We start from the raw sequence: 20,000 nt of genomic DNA, 5'->3' as shown, positions 1-20,000 counted from the left end.
ATGCTGATGGTGACATCGGGCGTCCTCCCGGATCTGTAAACAGATCGGAATAACGCTCGCCAGGACCGTAGCGACCTCATACCTGACCGATATGAATGTCCTGGCGACTGGCCTCACGTACTGCGCCTGTACCCGCTTAAGTAGCCTGCTGCACCGCCGAACGTTTGTAGCCTCGTGCCACACCGGGGCAGCATACCGCAGCGTCGAATCCACCACCGATGAAAGAAGTCGACGTTTCGCTCCTTTTGGGCCCCCGTGATTCTGCATCAGCCGGGAGATCCCCTTCGCCACACGGAGCGCCTTCGCCGTTGCGTATTCGACATGCGGAGTCCACAGCAGATGGTCGTGCAGAACCACCCCCAGATACTTGAGGCACCGCGTCGGCTGTCGCTGTACTCCCTCGATGGCCACCGTTGGCTGCTGGTACCCTTGCCGCATAGTGGACACCATGATGATTTCGGTCTTTGCGGGCGCCAGCTTGAGGTGCCGTTCCGCCATCCACGCTCCAATCATAACAATGGCCTCCTGAGCAGACTGAGCCGCTGTCTGCGGCGTCGTGCCACCTGCCAGCACCACCAGATCATCGGCAAATCCGATCGCCTCAACACCATCCGGAAACGCCAGCCGCAGGACTCCGTCATACAACGTGTTCCACAATGTAGGACCTATGATGGAACCCTGTGGTACCCCTGCCGACACCGGTCTGCGAACTGGTCCCTCGCTGGTCTCGTATACAAGCTCGCGCTCAGAGAAATAGCTTCGCAGTATCCTCTGTAGCGCGGCTGGGACGTTCTTCTCCCGCAGTGCCGCCGCAATTGCCCTCCAACTTGCCGAGTTGAACGCGTTCTGGACATCTAGCGCTGCCACCACCAGACACCGAGGATCGCGTCCATTCGTACGATGAAACGATCGCGCGTACTCGCCTCGCTCGATCACTCGCTGGATGGCCTGTATGGTCGACTTCCCACGACGAAACCCGTACTGCTCTGGCGACAGTTGAGGGGCAACACTGTCCTCCAAGTGTTCATTGAGACGCTCGAGGATGCACCTCTCGAACAGCTTGGGAACTGCTCCCTCCAGGAGCAGTGGTCGGCTCGCCGATGGGTCGCCCGGCGGCTTGCCCGGTTTGGTCACGAGCACCAGCCTTGCCTCCTTCCAAGACCGCGGGAACTCACCGCGTTCCAAAAGGTCGTTAAACACCCGCACAAACGCCTGCGGGTGCTCTCGGATCGCGGTTTTCACTGCTGCGTTCGGTAGACCGTCCAGACCCGGCGCTTTGGATGGAGCCATTCGCTCTGCCAATGCCAGAACCTCCGCTTCCGTAACAGGGCGAAGCCTCTCCTCGTCAGCCGCTCTCTCGACGACCGGCCACTCAAATGGGGGATGCAGCGGAAACAAAGCATCCACAATCGGCTCCAGTACCGATCGATCCGTCTCCGGCGGGGTACGGCCTCGCAGCTTGGCCAACACCACCTTGTAACCAAGCCCAAAGACATCACTATCGACTCCGTCGATCAACTCCTGAAGCTTCTCGTTCCGGCTCTCCTGAATTCCGCGCTGCAGCTGCCTGCGAAGGTCATGAAGTCGAGCCGTTGCCACCTCGCGATCTGCTAACTGCGTGGCAACCCCGAGCCTCTCCTCGGCCTCCTCGCACTCACGACGCAAGAGCCCCAGTTCCGGGGTCCACCAATAGAGCTTCGGCGGCTGATGGAATTTCGCCGGGCCCACTCTCGCCATCGTCCTGTCACAAGCTGAAGTTAACGCTCCAATCAGCGCGTCAGGTGTGTCTGCTTCGGCTAGCCGACAATCCGCAATCGCCTCCTGGTATCGCTCCCTGTTGAATAGCGAGGTCTTCCAGCGTACTCCCGCATGTTGCGCGATGCCCTCACCACTAGACTGCTGCATCGTTTGATGTTGAAGCGCACGCTGCCGTTGTGTGGTCCGTGCTCCAGGAACGCCCACGGAAAACTCCACATACCGGTGGTCACTGTAGGAGTAGCGCTGACTGACCTTCCAGGAATCCGCTAGTGCGACCGATGGACTCGCAAACGAAACATCCACGATACTCTCTCGCGCAACCCCGTTGCCCTTAAAAGTGGGCATGTTGCCGCGGTTGAGAATCTCCAACTGCAGGTGTTCGATTACGCCCTTGAGCGTGTGCCCTTTGGATGTTATGCGGGCACTCCCCCAGTCCGTGTTCCACGCGTTCAGATCACCAGCCATCACCAGATGTTGATGTCCCACCAAGGCCATCTCCACGGCCTCAAGATAGGCCTCGAAGTCCGCTAACCCGATGTTCGGCGAGGCGTAGCAGCTTGCAAATGTGACCCCTGCCACTGTGGCCACCACCAGCCCGGGATGAGCGCATTCCCATAAGCGTTGAATGGGGTACGCCCCGGTGGCTACTACTGCCACACTCTGCGCCTCGTCCACCACCCATCTGCCGTTGTCCCGCGGCGGCTTGTATAATTCGCAGGCAATGACGACGTCCACTCCCTGCTCGCGTGCCGTTTGCAGCATCAGGTCCTGCGCTGATCTGCTACGCCCGATGTTAATTTGCAGGACCTTTAATGTCGAGGACAGGACGGATGTCCCACCCGATGCGGACCCTTGCAGACCGCACAACTGATGTTTGCTACACAGGTTCGGGTCACATGACCCGGCTGGCCACAGCGGAAGCAGGCTGTTGAAAGGTCCTTCTCGCTCTTGCAGGTGACCTTCCTGTGTCCGTATTCCAGACACCTGTAGCATCGCAGCTGGTTCCGCGTTGGTGGTGGAACCTTCGTTGCCAGGCAGGACGTGTGCGAGATTCTGACATACTGCTGGTCCAGCTTCTCCGCCGCCCTGGCCGACACTCGCACATAGGCCACCTGCGTGCCATTCCAGAACTCCGTCAGATGGACGGCAGACTCCGACACCTTCTCCAGCGTCAAACCTTCTACCGCCTTCGCCACGTCCAAGGCTTCCGCTAAAGGGTCGACCTCGACGAATTTCATTTCCACCGTCTCAGTTACCAGGCGTGCGGACGATGGAGTTTCCGCTTTCGTGCAGACTTCCTGCACCAGCTCAATGATTTCTTGAGCATTCTCGCCCTCCTTGATGTCCATGACCAGTCGGTCACGCGTCGTCCGCCGTCCTACTCCCAGCGCCTGCTGGATTTTTTCCAATTCTGGTGCCGTTCGCACCAGCCGGTAAACATCTGCCCACGTTTGCCCCTCTCCCGGAGCAACCTCGATGGCATCAGGCCTGCTCTGTTTCGGCTTAGCAGCCTGGCTTCGTGGGGCCAATCGACGCGGTTGTTGTTGATGCGATTGTTGCCGCTGCTGCCACTGCTGCTGCTGCCGTCCCGGTTGCTGGCGTGCCGGCTTACGGCGCACCACCTCTGTCCAAGAGTCGCCTTCGTGGTCGAGAGACGGCACCACCGTAGCCGTCTCCATGCCCGATCCCTGCTGCTGCTGCAGTTGCTGCGGCTCCTGCTGCCCCTGCTGCTGCTGCTGTCGTGTCTGCAGCCCCTGCTGCCGCTGCCGCTGTTGCTGCTGCTGCGTGCGTGCCGGTTGACGTGCCGACTTACGGCTCACCACCCCAGCCCAGGAGCCGCCTTCCTGGTCCGGAGACGGCACCACCGAAGCCGTCACCGCACCCTGCTGTCGCTGCTGCTGCTGCTGCAGGCGATGATGTTGTTGCTGCTGCTGCTGCTCACCGTGCTGCTGCTGCGCTTGACTTTGCGTGGTTACGCCAAACGTCTGCGCTATGAGCGCCTGCATCGCCTGGCGCTCCTCATGCAGCATCGTTCTCAAAAAAGCCAGGTCCCCACGCAGGTCCTGCTCCCTCTGCTCCGCCGTCTTCTGCTGCAGCTCAGAACGACGCTCGCTTTCCTGCAGCTGTACCCGCAGCATCGTCACCTCGGCAGTGAGGGCCCCAACTTGCTCCTGGAACCGCTCAATTACTGCCGTTAATTCCGCCTGTCGCTGCTCGCTAGTTGTTGTTTCTGCCAGCTTCGTGAGCAGCACACGAGGCTCCGTAGATGTCGATGGTCGGCTTACTGTGGACCTGGCCTGATCCACACTGCCCTGCCTCGTCCGGAGCGTGCGTGGCTCCGTCATGGTCGAAAGACACTTTCCGACCGTTCCCGCGCTTTAAAGCTGGATTTACTCCTCCTCACGGGAGGACGCCAGCAGCGGACTGCCCCGTGAGAACCACCTCAGCAGAAATGGTATTCGAGCAGTAAAATCGTTCAGAGAGGTGGTGTTTCGTCACGTTAGATCGTTCCACGATTTATCAGGACCGTTTCCGAATTTTTCTGAACGTTTCCGGAAATTTCGAAAAATTCGAGCAGTTTTGTTTTCGAAGGAAGTGGTCGAATCGACCAGTTTCGAGCAGTAGCGCACCCTACTCGACTTCCCCGAATTTTCTAGCCACCTTCCGCAATTCGAGCAGTTTTCGTGCAGTACTGACCAAATTCAAAATTTGTCACCTGGGAACTGCCTGTCAATCGATTTTTGTCCGCTGGGTCGTATTTGGAAAATCGAAGAAATGTCAAAAAATTTTTTTCGCGATTTTCCAATTTTTTATTGCGGATTCGTGTTGCACACACTAAAACAAGTCCAACAGTGAAAACCGCGGGCAAATCGACCGAAAATTGGCCGAGTTATTCAGGGTTTTGTAATAAAACCGGCTTCCACGACCACGTGCCCCAGCGGTAGCACCACACGCACTTTTTTGCACTGCACTTTTTTATCAAAAATCGTCCAATTTTCATCCGGTTTTCGCTATTGGGGCACTCAGGGGCACTATATCTGTCGATTTACAACAAATCCGGACCAATTGGCCCTGATTTTTGTGCACCTTCAAAACACACTGATGTTGTTGTTGTTTTTTGTATGCACTTTTTTGCCACCAAAGTTTTTCACCCAAACTCGCCGGAAATCGTCCAAAATCGATATTATTCACTAAATGGCCGTGGCCACTTACAAAATAGTCAGCATTTGCATTCACAAAACGTCTTTTAATGCGTAAAATCACATAAAAACTTCCCCCATACAAAATGTATGGAGGAGTTGTTTACACACAAAATCGTTAATTTTAACCCGATTTTCGTCCGGTTTTCACCAAAATATCGCAGTTTTCCACTTAAATGATCGATTATACACGAAGTAAACGCCTTCTGTACAATATTTTCACAAAATTTTCGCCAAATTTGCGGAGCGCACGGAAGACACGTCTAAAGTGCTCGACTGCTCGAACGTCCACAGGGATAACTGGCTTGTGGCCGCCAAGCGTTCATAGCGACGTGGCTTTTTGATCCTTCGATGTCGGCTCTTCCTATCATTGTAAAGCAAAATTTACCAAGCGTAGGATTGTTCACCCTTTCAAGGGAACGTGAGCTGGGTTTAGACCGTCGTGAGACAGGTTAGTTTTACCCTACTGGTGTGCATTGTTTGTCGCTATCTTAACGGAATTCCTGTGCAGTACGAGAGGAACCACAGGTACGGACCACTGGCTCAATACTAGTTCGAACGGACTATGGTATGACGCTACGTCCGCTGGATTATGCCTGAACGCCTCTAAGGTCGTATCCAATCCGAGCTGATAGCGCTTCTTATACCCATTAGGTGGTCGTAAGCTAGCGGGCCTAACAACCCTCCGAGAACCGTCCGTGCTGTCCATTGGCACACTGGCGTCTCATCCCCGCTTACTACTAGGCCGCAAAGGGCGGGTTCGCGCTGCACGTGTTAGTACCATACATGTTGGGAACACCGGTGGACGAGCTTGCCGACTGTGGATAGCACTAGTTTCGACACCTACGACCGCCCGCAAACGACGGGACTACAGGCTGGGAGCTTCAAGTTGTAGAGATGCGTTCGCATCGATCCTCTCAGGCGACCCATGCTTGGTGGTTAGTGCTTGCGCGTGCGCGCCCCGTGTGTGCTGGAATTGGCCAACCAGTGCACATTGGTGGTGCGTACCGTGACTTGCACCATGTGACGAGAGTGTTGAAGAACACTGTGTGGTGACTCTATGCCTATGTGATGGGGTGCTTGTAACACACGACCGAACCGACGGCTCGTTGGATGGTCACGACAGTGTGGTGCAGGTGCGCCCATGTGTAACGAATACATTGAGTGCCGTTGGAGGTTAGCGGTTGGTTGGTTGCATGCTACAACTTCGCGTTGTACATGGGCTGGCCGCTGCGCTTCCTTCGGGTTGCCACTTGATGTTGATAGGGTTGATGTATTGTGTTCGTTGACTTTTGGTTCATTCCAAAAGTCTTCGGACTTAGATAATTTTACAAGTGTCGGCGCTCTCGGACCGAAAATAAGAAGACAACTAAGAAGAAAAAGAGAAAGAAGCTAATAGTGGAAAGTATTCTTCTTCAAAGAAGGAACAAAAATTTTACAAGTGTTGAAAAATTTCCTAAGTCCAAAAAATTTTCTAAGTCCAGAAAATTTTCTAAGTCCCACAAAATGGAACATGATGAAGAAGATACAGAAGTTGAAAATTTTTCTAAGTCCAAAAAATTTTCTAAGTCCAGAAAATTTTCTAAGTCCAAAGTGTTGGAACAATTTCCAAAGGCCCATAGGTTGCACTGAATTTTCCTAAGTTGGCCACAAGTACCCATGAGGTATCGAGAAGGTTCACCCGAAGGACAAAATATGTCCCAAAGTACCGATAGAGCACCCACAAAGAGCACCCAATTGGCCTAAGTTGGCCAAAAGTACCGATAGAGTACCCACAAGTAGCACTGAGTTGGCCTAAGTTGGCCAAAAGTACCGATAGAGTACCCACAAATAGCACCGAATGGGCCTAAGTTGGCCAAAAGTACCGATAGAGTACCCACAAGAAGCACTGAGTTGGCCTAAGTTGGCCAAAAGTACCGATAGAGTACCCACAAATAGCACCCAGTTGGCCTAAGTTGGCCAAAAGTACCGATAGAGCACCCACAAGTAGCACCCAATTGGCCTATGTTGGCCAAAAGTACCGATAGAGTACCCACAAATAGCACCCAGTTGGCCTAAGTTGGCCAAAAGTACCGATAGAGCACCCACAAGTAGCACCCAATTGGCCTATGTTGGCCAAAAGTACCGATAGAGTACCCACAAATAGCACCGAATGGGCCTAAGATGGCCAAAAGTACCGATAGAGTACCCACAAATAGCACCCAATTGGCCTAAGTTGGCCAAAAGTACCGATAGAGTACCCATAAGCAGCACCCAATTGGCCTAAGTTGGCCAAAAGTACCGATAGAGTACCCACAAATAGCACCCAATGGGCCTAACATGGCCAAAAGTACCGATAGAGTACCCACAAATAGCACCGAATGGGCCTAACATGGCCAAAAGTACCGATAGAGCACCCACATATAGCACCCCATTGGCCTAAGTTGGCCAAAAGTACCGATAGAGTACCCACAAAGAGCACCCAATTGGCCTAAGTTGGCCAAAAGTACCGCCAAGTAGCACCATAGAGGCCCGAGTAGAGCGAAATGTGGGCCAAATTGAACATTTGAAAATTTTTACAAGTCCAGAAAATTTTCTAAGTCCAGAAAATTTTCTAAGTCCAAAGAGTTGGACAAATTTCCTTAGGCCCAAAGGTTGCACTGAATGTTCCTAAGTTGGCCATCAGTACCCATGACGTATCGCGAAGGTTCACCCGAAAGACACAATATGCCCTAAAGTACCCACAGAGTACCCACAAGTTGCACCCAATTGGCCTAAGTTGGCCAAAAGTACCGACAAGTAGCACCATAGAGGCCCGAGTAGAGCGAAATGTGGGCCAAAGTACCGAGTAGTTGCCACAAATGCCCAAATGGATACCAAAATGTGGTACCAAGTACCTAACTGTTGCAACAAATGCTAGCTTTCTGAGCAAAAGCTGTGGACCAATTTCGTAGAAGAACCGCCTAGGCGAAAAGGCAAAAATCGCCGAAGCTGGCCCGCTCGCAGAGCTCGCGGGCCAGGAGATACTCATAGGGCGCTTTACTAGAGTGGGGAACTTGAGAATTTTTGTGTCCGAGACTTTGGGCAACTTCGCGGCCGCCCCCTTAAAGTAAAAGATTTTCTCTGGGTGCCTAAAATTCGCAATTCCCGCAAAGTCGGGAAGACGTTAAAGTTTTTGCCCAAAAAATGGCCATCGATTTAAGGTGATTTTCCAATAAGAAAATGCTTCCTATTTTGAATTTTTTCGAATATTTCCTAAACTAAGCGTCGGAGCACATGGCCGTGGAGGAACTTTTGGTAGCTTTTGGCAAGGGCTATCGGATGAAATAATGCGAAAGGCCATCGGAGCGATATTGGATAAATGCGGGCCCATAAACGTACCTAAGAAGTGAAAATTGGTTCCTTGCACGCAGGATGCAAGAAATGCTTGAGTGTTAACCATCATCGGTACCAAGTACCTAGGTTATATCGAGTGCGTAGATGGAAGTCGGTACCAAAGGGAAACCTTCCTAGGCTAGGTGCACGCAAGTGAGTATGGATCGATCAGTAGAAAGATGGGAAGCCATAGGAAACCTTCCTAGGCTAGGTGCACGCAAGTGAGTATGGATCGATCAGTAGAAAGATGGGAAGCCATAGGAAACCTTCCTAGGCTAGGTGCACGCAAGTGAGTATGGATCGATCAGTAGAAAGATGGGAAGCCATAGGAAACCTTCCTAGGCTAGGTGCACGCAAGTGAGTATGGATCGATCAGTAGAAAGATGGGAAGCCATAGGAAACCTTCCTAGGCTAGGTGCACGCAAGTGAGTATGGATCGATCAGTAGAAAGATGGGAAGCCATAGGAAACCTTCCTAGGCTAGGTGCACGCAAGTGAGTATGGATCGATCAGTAGAAAGATGGGAAGCCATAGGAAACCTTCCTAGGCTAGGTGCACGCAAGTGAGTATGGATCGATCAGTAGAAAGATGGGAAGCCATAGGAAACCTTCCTAGGCTAGGTGCACGCAAGTGAGTATGGATCGATCAGTAGAAAGATGGGAAGCCATAGGAAACCTTCCTAGGCTAGGTGCACGCAAGTGAGTATGGATCGATCAGTAGAAAGATGGGAAGCCATAGGAAACCTTCCTAGGCTAGGTGCACGCAAGTGAGTATGGATCGATCAGTAGAAAGATGGGAAGCCCATTACCAAATGCCCTAGTGAAGACCGTAAACGAATATCATGAACCGATAAGGAGCACCAAATGCCCTAGTGAAGACCGTAAACGAATATCATGAACCGATAAGGAGCACCAAATGCCCTAGTGAAGACCGTAAACGAATATCATGAACCGATAAGGAGCACCAAATGCCCTAGTGAAGACCGTAAACGAATATCATGAACCGAGAAGTAGCAACGAATGCCTGAAAAAGTACCAAGTCCTCGGTATAGAGTAACGAGAGTTAACCGCCGTGATGTATGCAATGTGGGCAGCCATTGCATGGGTTCTGGACTTGGTTCGCGAATAACTTTTTTGCTAGACATCGGACAAAGTTGACGTGGAAGAACGAAATGTAGCATTTGATGCCACCTATCCAAAACTTTTTCAAGATTGAAGATCCGATCGATACAGCCTGAGTTATAGGCAAAAGTTGGTGCAAAAACGAGCATTTTTAATGGTGAAAAATCGGTACTCCTCGAATAGCTCCTGTTGGAAGCATCGGACCACATGGTCGTGGAGGAACATATTGTAGCGCGCGGTGTCAAGTATCGACACCCAAAACCGCATGTCCGATGGACGGAAAATGACCAAGTTATAGTGAAAACTTGGTTGCACCAAATTCCCGAAGAAGTGCAACGAGAAGGTGAATGCGATGGTTGTTCGTCGAATAGCTCCGGCCACAGACATGGTAGCGATTAGTGGTGCATGGAAGAAATCTAGCCACAAGTGCCATCTACCCATGGCCAGAAGAAAGTGTGGCCATATCTTGGATACCGGCGGAGCTATGGGGCAAATATGGGCCAAAAATGGTGCAAGTTGGACCAAAAATCCGACCAAGTGCGCGAGGCGCTTTCGTGAATAGCTCCGGCCACAGACATGGTAGCGATTAGTGGTGCATGGAAGAAATCTAGCCACAAGTGCCATCTACCCATGGCCAGAAGAAAGTGTGGCCATATCTTGGATACCGGCGGAGCTATGGGGCAAATATGGGCCAAAAATGGTGCAAGTTGGACCAAAAATCCGAAAAAGTACCTAGGTAAATGCGATGGTTGTTCGTCGAATAGCTCCGGCCACAGACATGGTAGCGATTAGTGGTGCATGGAAGAAATCTAGCCACAAGTGCCATCTACCCATGGCCAGAAGAAAGTGTGGCCATATCTTGGATACCGGCGGAGCTATGGGGCAAATATGGGCCAAAAATGGTGCAAGTTGGACCAAAAATCCGACCAAGTGCGCGAGACGCTTTCGTGAATAGCTCCGGCCACAGACATGGTAGCGATTAGTGGTGCATGGAAGAAATCTAGCCACAAGTGCCATCTACCCATGGCCAGAAGAAAGTGTGGCCATATCTTGGATACCGGCGGAGCTATGGGGCAAATATGGGCCAAAAATGGTGCAAGTTGGACCAAAAATCCGAAAAAGTACCTAGGTAAATGCGCAGGTTGTTCGTCGAATAGCTCCGGCCACAGACATGGTAGCGATTAGTGGTGCATGGAAGAAATCTAGCCACAAGTGCCATCTACCCATGGCCAGAAGAAAGTGTGGCCATATCTTGGATACCGGCGGAGCTATGGGGCAAATATGGGCCAAAAATGGTGCAAGTTGGACCAAAAATCCGAAAAAGTACCTAGGTAAATGCGCAGGTTGTTCGTCGAATAGCTCCGGCCACAGACATGGTAGCGATTAGTGGTGCATGGAAGAAATCTAGCCACAAGTGCCATCTAGCCATGGCCAGAAGAAAGTGTGGCCATATCTTGGATACCGGCGGAGCTATGGTGCAAATATGGGCCAAAAATGGTGAAGTTGGACCAAAAATCCGACCAAGTGCGCGAGGCGCTTTCGTGAATAGCTCCGGCCACAGACATGGTAGCGGTTAGTGGTGCATGGAAGAAATCTAGCCACAAGTGCCATCTAGCCATGGCCAGAAGAAAGTGTGGCGATATCTTGGATACCGGCGGAGCTATGGGGCAAATACGGGCCAAAAATGGGTAAACTTGTACGGTCCAAAGCCAAGGGTAAATTTTTTTATTCCTCTAATAACTTCTAGCACAGACATTGAATCGGTTGGTAATGTATGGATGAAATGCAGCAAACAGTTGGAACTACCCATAAAATCTTAAAGATTGACGATCCAATGTATAGAACCGGAGTAATGTGCGATACTTGGTGTAAAATCGAGTGAAAAATTAACTATAAACTGTTTTTGGCCCATAACTCGAATACTAGACATCGGAAGGGGGGGTCGTAGAACGATTTTTTGTTGCCCTATCGATTCCCTATCGAACGAGCAAAAGTTGTTTTTTTGACCAAAAAGGACCCCTACTCTAGTAAAATTGGCCTGATTTTACTAGTCCTCGGTACCCGTACAGGCAAAATGAGCAAAATGCTCAAGTATGAATGGTTTTTGGCCCATAACTCGAATACTAGACGTCGCAGGGGGGTGTCTTAGAACAATTTTTGGTAGCCCTTGAAATTATCTATCGATTGACATATACTTGATTTTTTGGCCAAAAAGTTCCCTAGACTAGTAAAAATCGCATCATTTTACTAGAGTCGGGTACCCTGGACGAAAAACCGCTATAATTGCGGTTTTTGGCTAATAACTCGAATACTAGACGTCGCAGGGGGGTGTCGTGGAACAATTTTTGGTAGCCCTTGAAATTATCTATCGAATGACATATACTTGATTTTTGGCCAAAAAGTTCCCTAGACTAGTAAAAATCGCATCATTTTACTAGAGTCGGGTACCCTGGACGAAAAACCGCTATAATTGCGGTTTTTGGCTAATAACTCGAATACTAGACGTCGCAGGGGGGTGTCGTGGAACAATTTTTGGTAGCCCTTGAAATTATCTATCGAATGACATATACTTGATTTTTGGCCAAAAAGTTCCATAGACTAGTAAAAATCGCATCATTTTACTAGAGTCGGGTACCCTGGACGAAAAACCGCTTAAGTTGCGGTTTTTGGCTAATAACTCGAATACTAGACGTCGCAGGGGGGTGTCGTGGAACAATTTTTGGTAGCCCTTGAAATTATCTATCGAATGACATATACTTGATTTTTGGCCAAAAAGTTCCCTAGACTAGTAAAAATCGCATCATTTTACTAGAGTCGGGTACCCTGGACGAAAAACCGCTTAAGTTGCGGTTTTTGGCTAATAACTCGAATACTAGACGTCGCAGGGGGGTGTCGTGGAACAATTTTTGGTAGCCCTTGAAATTATCTATCGAATGACATATACTTGATTTTTTGACCAAAAAGTTCCTAGACTAGTAAAAATCGCATCATTTTACTAGAGTCGGGTACCCTGTACGAAAAACCGCTATAGTTGCGGTTTTTGGTCAATAACTCGAATACTAGACGTCGGAGGGGGGTGCCGTAGAACAATTTTTTGTAGCCCTTGAAATTACCTTTCGAATGATATATAGTGGTTTTTTGGTCAAACAGTGACCCCGAGACTAGTAACCCTCCATACACAAAACCGCCTAAAAAGTTTTGGTTTTGCAAAATTTTGAAAAGTGCGTCAAAAAAATTTTTTCAAAAAGTACCAAATCGTGATCAGAACTCACTATAGACCATAAAAAGTGAAATCCGATGGTCATTTGCAACACTTGGTCAATCGAGAAAAATTTCACTTTTTTACTAGAGTCGGGTACCCTGAACGAAAAATCGCTCAAGTGATGGTTTTTGGCCAATAACTCGAATACTAGACGTCGGAGGGGGGTGCCGTAGAACAATTTTTTGTAGCCCTTGAAATTACCTTTCGAATGATATATAGTGGTTTTTCGGTCAAACAGTGACCCCGAGACTAGTAACCCTCCATACACAAAACCGCCTACAAAAACTTTGTTTTGAAAAATTTTGAAAAGTTCAAAAAAATTTTTTTTTCAAAAACTACTAAAACGTGATAAGAACTTACTATAGACCATAAAAAGTGATATCCGATGATAATTTGCAAAAGTTGGTAACTAGTAAAAAATTTCACTTTTTTACTAGAGTCGGTGCAACGAGAAAAAAAAAGTCCGTGATGGAGAAAAATGGCACGTTTTCCACGCCTGTACGCTTTCGTTTACTATATAGGGGGTAGGTGAGCCAGAAGCATGATTTTGACTGAGTATGTATCTTTATGAATTGGACCCTTCTAAATCGATTGAGACTACCCCCAGGACGATCGGACGACTGCTTCTGGCTCAAAATGTGGTTTTTAGATTTTGATCGTCAATTATGAGAGAAAAAATCGATTAGAAGTAAAGATACGAAATGCTTGGTCTAAGTTGGGAAACGACTTCGGATATTTGTTGGACGTTGTCGTAGAAGGTCCGAGGACCAAGGAAAAGTGATTTCCAAGTGGATTTATGCACTATTAGTCGATGGTAAGATGTGAAATTAGTAGAACTTACCATACAGTTTGCGAAGTTGAAGCAATCGGTTGGTGAATATGGTACTGTCTGTCCAATTTGGTGGTTCGGAATGAGTGAAACGATGTTGATGATGGATAGACGTTCCGATTGCCCCCGATCGGGGAACATATAGTGGTCTTTAAGGTCCAAGTACCTATGTTTTGGTAAGCAGAACTGAGAGTTAAAGGATGAAAGTCGGCCATTCCTAATATCATCCTATCGGTGGTTCGCGAGTTGTTTGAGGACCGGAGCAGCTCGCGATGAAACGGTCCTAGGGTATTGGTTATCCATCCAAGGAAGAGTAAATGCGATCCTAGATGTGTGTCGTTGGCCGTTCTACCGGTATCGCCTATCGATGAGATATCGACGGGCATGCCTTACTCGAAAGTTGAATTCTAGGATCGATGGTCAAACAGACCTATGAGCGATAAACCAAACTGAACACGTATTGATGTCGGCTTTTCCTATCATTTGATGCCGCAGGTTGTTTAGGGACCGGAGCAACTTGCGGCCGAGACGGTCCCCGGGGGTTTCTTTCTCCAAGGAGTGGAAACTATTAAGCAAGAGTTGTAGCAAGATACGATCCTCTGATGTGTCGTTGGCCGTTCATGCGGTATCGCCTGTCGATGAGATATCGATGGGCATGCCTTACTCTACCGACCTTCTAATTGAGAGTATTAATCAGGGATCGATGGTCAAACAAGACCAATGAGCGATAAACCAAACTGAACACGTATTGATGTCGGCATTTCCTATCATTTGTCGCAGGTTGTTTAGGGACCGGAGCAGCTTGCGACCGAGACGGTCCCCGGGGGTTTCTTTCTCCAAGGAGAAGAAACGATTAAGCAAAAGTTGTAGCAAGATACGATCCTCTGATGTGTCGTTGGCCGTTCAAGCGGTATCGCCTGTCGATGAGATATCGATGGGCATGCCTTACTCTCCCGACTGGATTACTGAGAGTTTAATCAGGGATCGATGGTCAAACAGACCAATGAGCGATAAACCAAACTGAACACATATTGATGTCGGCATTTCCTATCATTTGTCGCAGGTTGTTTAGGGACCGGAGCAGCTTGCGACCGAGACGGTCCCCGGGGGTTTCTTTCTCTAAGGAGTGGAAACGATTAAGCAAAAGTCGTAGCAATAATCGATCACCTGATGTGTCGTTGGCCGTTCTTGCGGTATCGCCTGTCGATGAGATATCGATGGGCATGCCTTACTCTCCTGACTGTTTAATTGAGAGTTATAATCAGGGATCGATGGTCAAAAAGACCTATGAGCGATAAACCAAACTGAACACGTATTGATGTCGGCATTTCCTATCATTTGTCGCAGGTTGTTTGGGGACCGGAGCAGCTTGCGACCGAGACGGTCCCTTCCCGAAAGATGGTGAACCGAGTCGTCTGGCGTAAAAACCGGACGACTCGAAAGGGCTTGACCCTTTCAAGTGAGCGATAATCACATTCTACGCTCAGTTCGACAGCTACAAGGCAATCACTCGCTAAGTTCAGAGCTAATACATGCAACACGCCGGCATTGTTTCCACCGACGCATGGATTCAAGACTGGTGCACTTATTAGTTAAACCGTTCGCCTCCGGGTGTTTCGAGTTCAAGTCCGGATGAGGATTGATCTTGCTGGTAATAGCTTGAGCCCCTGAATAAGGGGTCGAAGCGTACATCTTGAGACCATGTACAACATATTACCAAATCGGCACCATGGGTTCGGGTGCAAGTGATGTAACCGTGAAAGATGTTGAGCAGCCCAACATCGGTTTACACACGCATAATAGGAAGGCAGCGCTGTCGACTGGTCAGTCGTGTAAGAAGTGTGCATTATCGATCACAAATATATTGGTGATCTGTAGGTTGCGCATACACCATGCCCGGTGTAAAGTGCCGTGGTCCCCCCCGGGGGGCTGCATCAAACCGTTCGCCACGCGAACTACCCAATGGAACGAACTCGATGCATTTAATAAGAAGAAGAGATGATAATGAAACACGGTCGATTTAAGAGTTGAAAACGTTGAAATGCCTATAAGCAAGTCTTAAGTTGGTGGTTTCGTTGTGCCCCAACAAATTGGTGCCTTACCCTACACCAAAGAGCCATTCAACATGGTTCAAGTGAGCGATAATCACGCTCTACGCTCAGTATGACAGCTGCAAGGCAATCACTCGCTAAGTTCAGAGCTAATACATGCAACACGCCGGCATTGTTTCCACCGACGCATGGATTCAAGACTGGTGCACTTATTAGTTAAACCGTTCGCCTCCGGGTGTTTCGAGTTCAAGTCTGGATGAGGATTGTTCTTGCTGGTAATAGCTTGAGCCCCTGAATAAGGGGCCGAAGCGTACATCTTGAGTAAATGTACAACATATTACCAAATCGGCACCGTGGGTTCTGGTGCAAGTGATGTAACCGTGAAAGATGTTGAGCAGCCCAACATCGGTTTACACACGCATAAGGGGTTTATTGTTATCTGTAGGTTGCGCATACACCATACCCGGTGTAAAGTGCCGTGGTCCCCCAGGGGGCTGCATCAAAACGTTCGCCATGCGAACTACCCAATGGAACGAACTCGATGTATTGAAAGAGATGAACAATTAATAGCGAGAATAGGGGCCCGGAAGCAATTCCGCGGCCCTACGGTCGATTCAAGAGTTGAAACGTTGTACAATCGTGGATAGCACCTAGTGCTAATATGGTGAGAGATAATGTGTGAGGAAATTTAGTTTCCTAAAGTTTAGTTAGTGGTTTCCGTTGTGCCCTAACAAACTTAAAGTTGGTGGTGACCGTTACACCCCAACAAATTGGTGCCTTACCCAACACCAAAGAGCCATTCCATATGGTTCTAGAGAGAGAGAGTTGTGTGGAAATTTATTTCCCACTAAGCGAGTGTGTGTCTGTAGTGGAACGAATTCTGGTTGATCCTACCAGTAATATACGCTTGTCTCAAAGGTTAAGCCATGCATGTCTAAGTACAAACATAAATGAATGTGAAACCGCATAAGGCTCAGTATAACAGCTATAATTCACAAGATCATCCTACCACTAGTTACTTGGATAACTGTGGAAAATCCAGAGCTAATACATGCAACATGCCGGGACTGTTGCCCTCGCGGGTAGCTGAACTGGTGCACTTATTAGTTAAACCAATCGCCTCCGGGCGGCTTGAGTTGAAGTCTGGATAAGGACGCAGATCGTATGGTCGCTTGTCGACTGACGACAGATCTTTCAAATGTCTGCCCTATCAACTATTGATGGTAGTGTAGAGGACTACCATGGTTGCGACGGGTAACGGGGAATCAGGGTTCGATTCCGGAGAGGGAGCCTGAGAAATGGCTACCACATCCAAGGAAGGCAGCAGGCGCGTAAATTACCCAATCCCAGTACGGGGAGGTAGTGACGAGAAATAACAATATGGACCTCTCTAACGATGGTCCATAATTGGAATGAGTTGAGTATAAATCCTTCAACAAGGATCAAGTGGAGGGCAAGTCTGGTGCCAGCAGCCGCGGTAATTCCAGCTCCACTAGCGTATATTAAAGTTGTTGCGGTTAAAACGTTCGAAGTTGATTGCCCGTCCAGACACGTGACCGCCACGGGCGCCCGGTTACACGCCGGGGCCGTTCGTGCGCGCGCTCACGGCTGCGACTCACAATGGTGTACTTGGGCGTTACTCTGTGAACGAGTACCGTGCTACCGGTTAACTCCGGCACGGGCTCCTCATGGTGCTCAAGATACTCACATTTACCTTGAACAAATTAGAGTGCTCAAAGCAGGCTAAGACAAAGCGTCCGGCCCCCCCGTGGGGTTGGCGTTGGCCGAGAATAATCTTGCATGGAATAATGGAATATGACCTCGGTTTATACGATTTCGTTGGTTTGTCAGAAACCTAGAGGTAATGATTAACAGAAGTAGTTGGGGGCATTGGTATTACGGCGCGAGAGGTGAAATTCGTAGACCGTCGTAGGACCAACTGAAGCGAAAGCGTTTGCCATGGATGCTTTCTTTAATCAAGAACGAAAGTTAGAGGATCGAAGGCGATTAGATACCGCCCTAGTTCTAACCGTAAACGATGCCAATTAGCAATTGGGAGACGCTACCCCTATTCGGTGCTCTCAGTCGCTTCCGGGAAACCAAAATCGGGTTCCGGGGGAAGTATGGTTGCAAAGTTGAAACTTAAAGGAATTGACGGAAGGGCACCACAAGAAGTGGAGCTTGCGGCTTAATTTGACTCAACACGGGAAAATTTACCAGGTCCAAACTTATCGAGGTAAGACAGATTGATAGCTCTTTCTCAAATTTAAGGGTAGTGGTGCATGGCCGTTCTTAGTTCGTGGAATGATTTGTCTGGTTAATTCCGATAACGAACGTGACTCAAACATGCTAACTAGAACGCTGTCAGCAGTGCGCCTCCGGGCGCACCTGACGTTACAGCCGGGCGGCGCCTTCACGGGCGGTCGTCGGCTACGTTTGCCCTGCTTAGCGGGACAACTTGTGTTTAGCAAGCTGAGAATGAGCGATAACAGGTCCGTGATGCCCTTAGATGTTCTGGGCTGCACGCGTGCTACAATGTGGGTCGCAGCGTGTTCTCGCCAATAGGCGCCCCCATTCCGAGAGGAACGGGAAATCACTAAAATGCCCATCTAGTCGGGATTGGGGACTGCAACGGTCCCCATGAACCTGGAATTTCTAGTAAGCACTAGTCATTAGCTAGTGCTGATTACGTCCCTGCCCTTTGTACACACCGCCCGTCGCTACTACCGATGGATTATTTAGTGAGGTTTCTGGAGGCTTACCTTCCGCGGTTCCTTCGTGAGCTGCAGCTGGCATGGCTGAAGTTGACCGAACTTGATGATTTAGAGGAAGTAAAAGTCGTAACAAGGTTTCCGTAGGTGAACCTGCGGAAGGATCATTACTGATGATCGTCCGCGAGTGACCAACCATGGGCTGCCTTCGGTGTAGCTCGGTCGCTCGCTTGCTATGTGTCAGAATTTGTTGAAAGCCAACTCGTTCGTTGTACACTTTGATGGGTGACCATCACTGTGTCTCCGTGCCGAGCTAGATCTCCCCTAGCCGTAAGGCACTTGAACGCCCCTTCGACGACGAGTTGCATGTGTGTGGTATGTGTCAGAATCTGGTGAAGCTTTCTGCATGTGATGTGCCTTGTGTGGATCCGTGGCCATTGCATTGTGTCTGGTGCTTAGATACCCAGACACTTAGAACGCTTGCGCGGAAAGCAAACTCGATCGTTGTACACTTTGATGGGTGACCATCACTGTGTCTCCGTGCCGTGCTAGATCCCCCCTAGCCGTAAGGCACTTTGAACGCCCCTTCGACGACGAGTTACAAGAGTGTGGTATGTGTCAGAATCTGGTGAAGCTTTCTGCATGTGATGTGCCTTGTGTGGATCCGTGGCCATTGCATTGTGTCTGGTGTGTAGGTACCCAGACACTTATAACGCTTGCGCGGAAAGCAAACTCGATCGTTGTACACTTTGATGGGCAACCATCACTGTGTCTCCGTGCCGTGCTAGATCTCCCCTAGCCGTAAGGCACTTTGAACGCCCCTTCGACGACGAGTTACAAGAGTGTGGTATGTGTCATAATCTGGTGAAGCTTTCTGCATGTGATGTGCCTTGTGTGGATCCGTGGCCATTGCATTGTGTCTGGTGTGTAGGTACCCAGACACTTAAGCAAACTCGATCGTTGTACACTGTGATGGGCGAGCATCACTGTGTCTCCGTGCCGTGTAAGAGCTCCCCTGGCCATCAGGCACTTGAAAGGTCCTTCGACGACGAGTTACAATAGTGGTGTGTTAGATACGTCAGGTGATGGTATCTACTGTTGTGCAATACGTATCCGGCCACGGCACGGAACGAACGGGAACTGTGGTGCAGACATACAAAGAGTTAAGCCTATTAGTCATTAACTCTAAGGACGGGGCCATGGGGCGGTACGCAAAGGATACGGATGAGCGAGTATGCAGGCCCAATACTCAATAGCTCGATCCGATCCAAGCACATGAGTTGACTGCGGCGCCAGGTTAACCAATGTGCTAGATTCTATTTGGCCAGTAGAATCTTGTGTCTTATGCGATTTGATACCAAGACACCAGAACGAAAGTTAGTTGAAGAGTTATTAAACTCTTATGAAGTATGGTTGTGCAATCACAACTTATGACTTTAACCTATAAAGTGGATATGGACTTGCAATTATAACATGGAATCTCTACACACCCCATGAGCTCGATCCAATCCACGCACACGAGTTGCCTGAGTAGCGACAGGTATACCGATGTGCAATACGTATCCGGCCACGGCACGGAACGAACGGGAACTGTGGTGCAGACATACAAAGAGTTAAGCCTACTAGTCATTAACTCTAAGGACGGGGCCATGGGGCGGTACGCAAAGGATACGGATGAGCGAGTATGCAGGCCCAATACTCAATAGCTCGATCCG

Source organism: Anopheles funestus, assembly GCF_943734845.2.
Source record: "Anopheles funestus chromosome X unlocalized genomic scaffold, idAnoFuneDA-416_04 X_unloc_31, whole genome shotgun sequence".
NCBI classification, from domain to species: Eukaryota; Metazoa; Arthropoda; class Insecta; order Diptera; family Culicidae; genus Anopheles; species Anopheles funestus.
Note: the sequence above shows the minus strand (reverse complement) of the source record.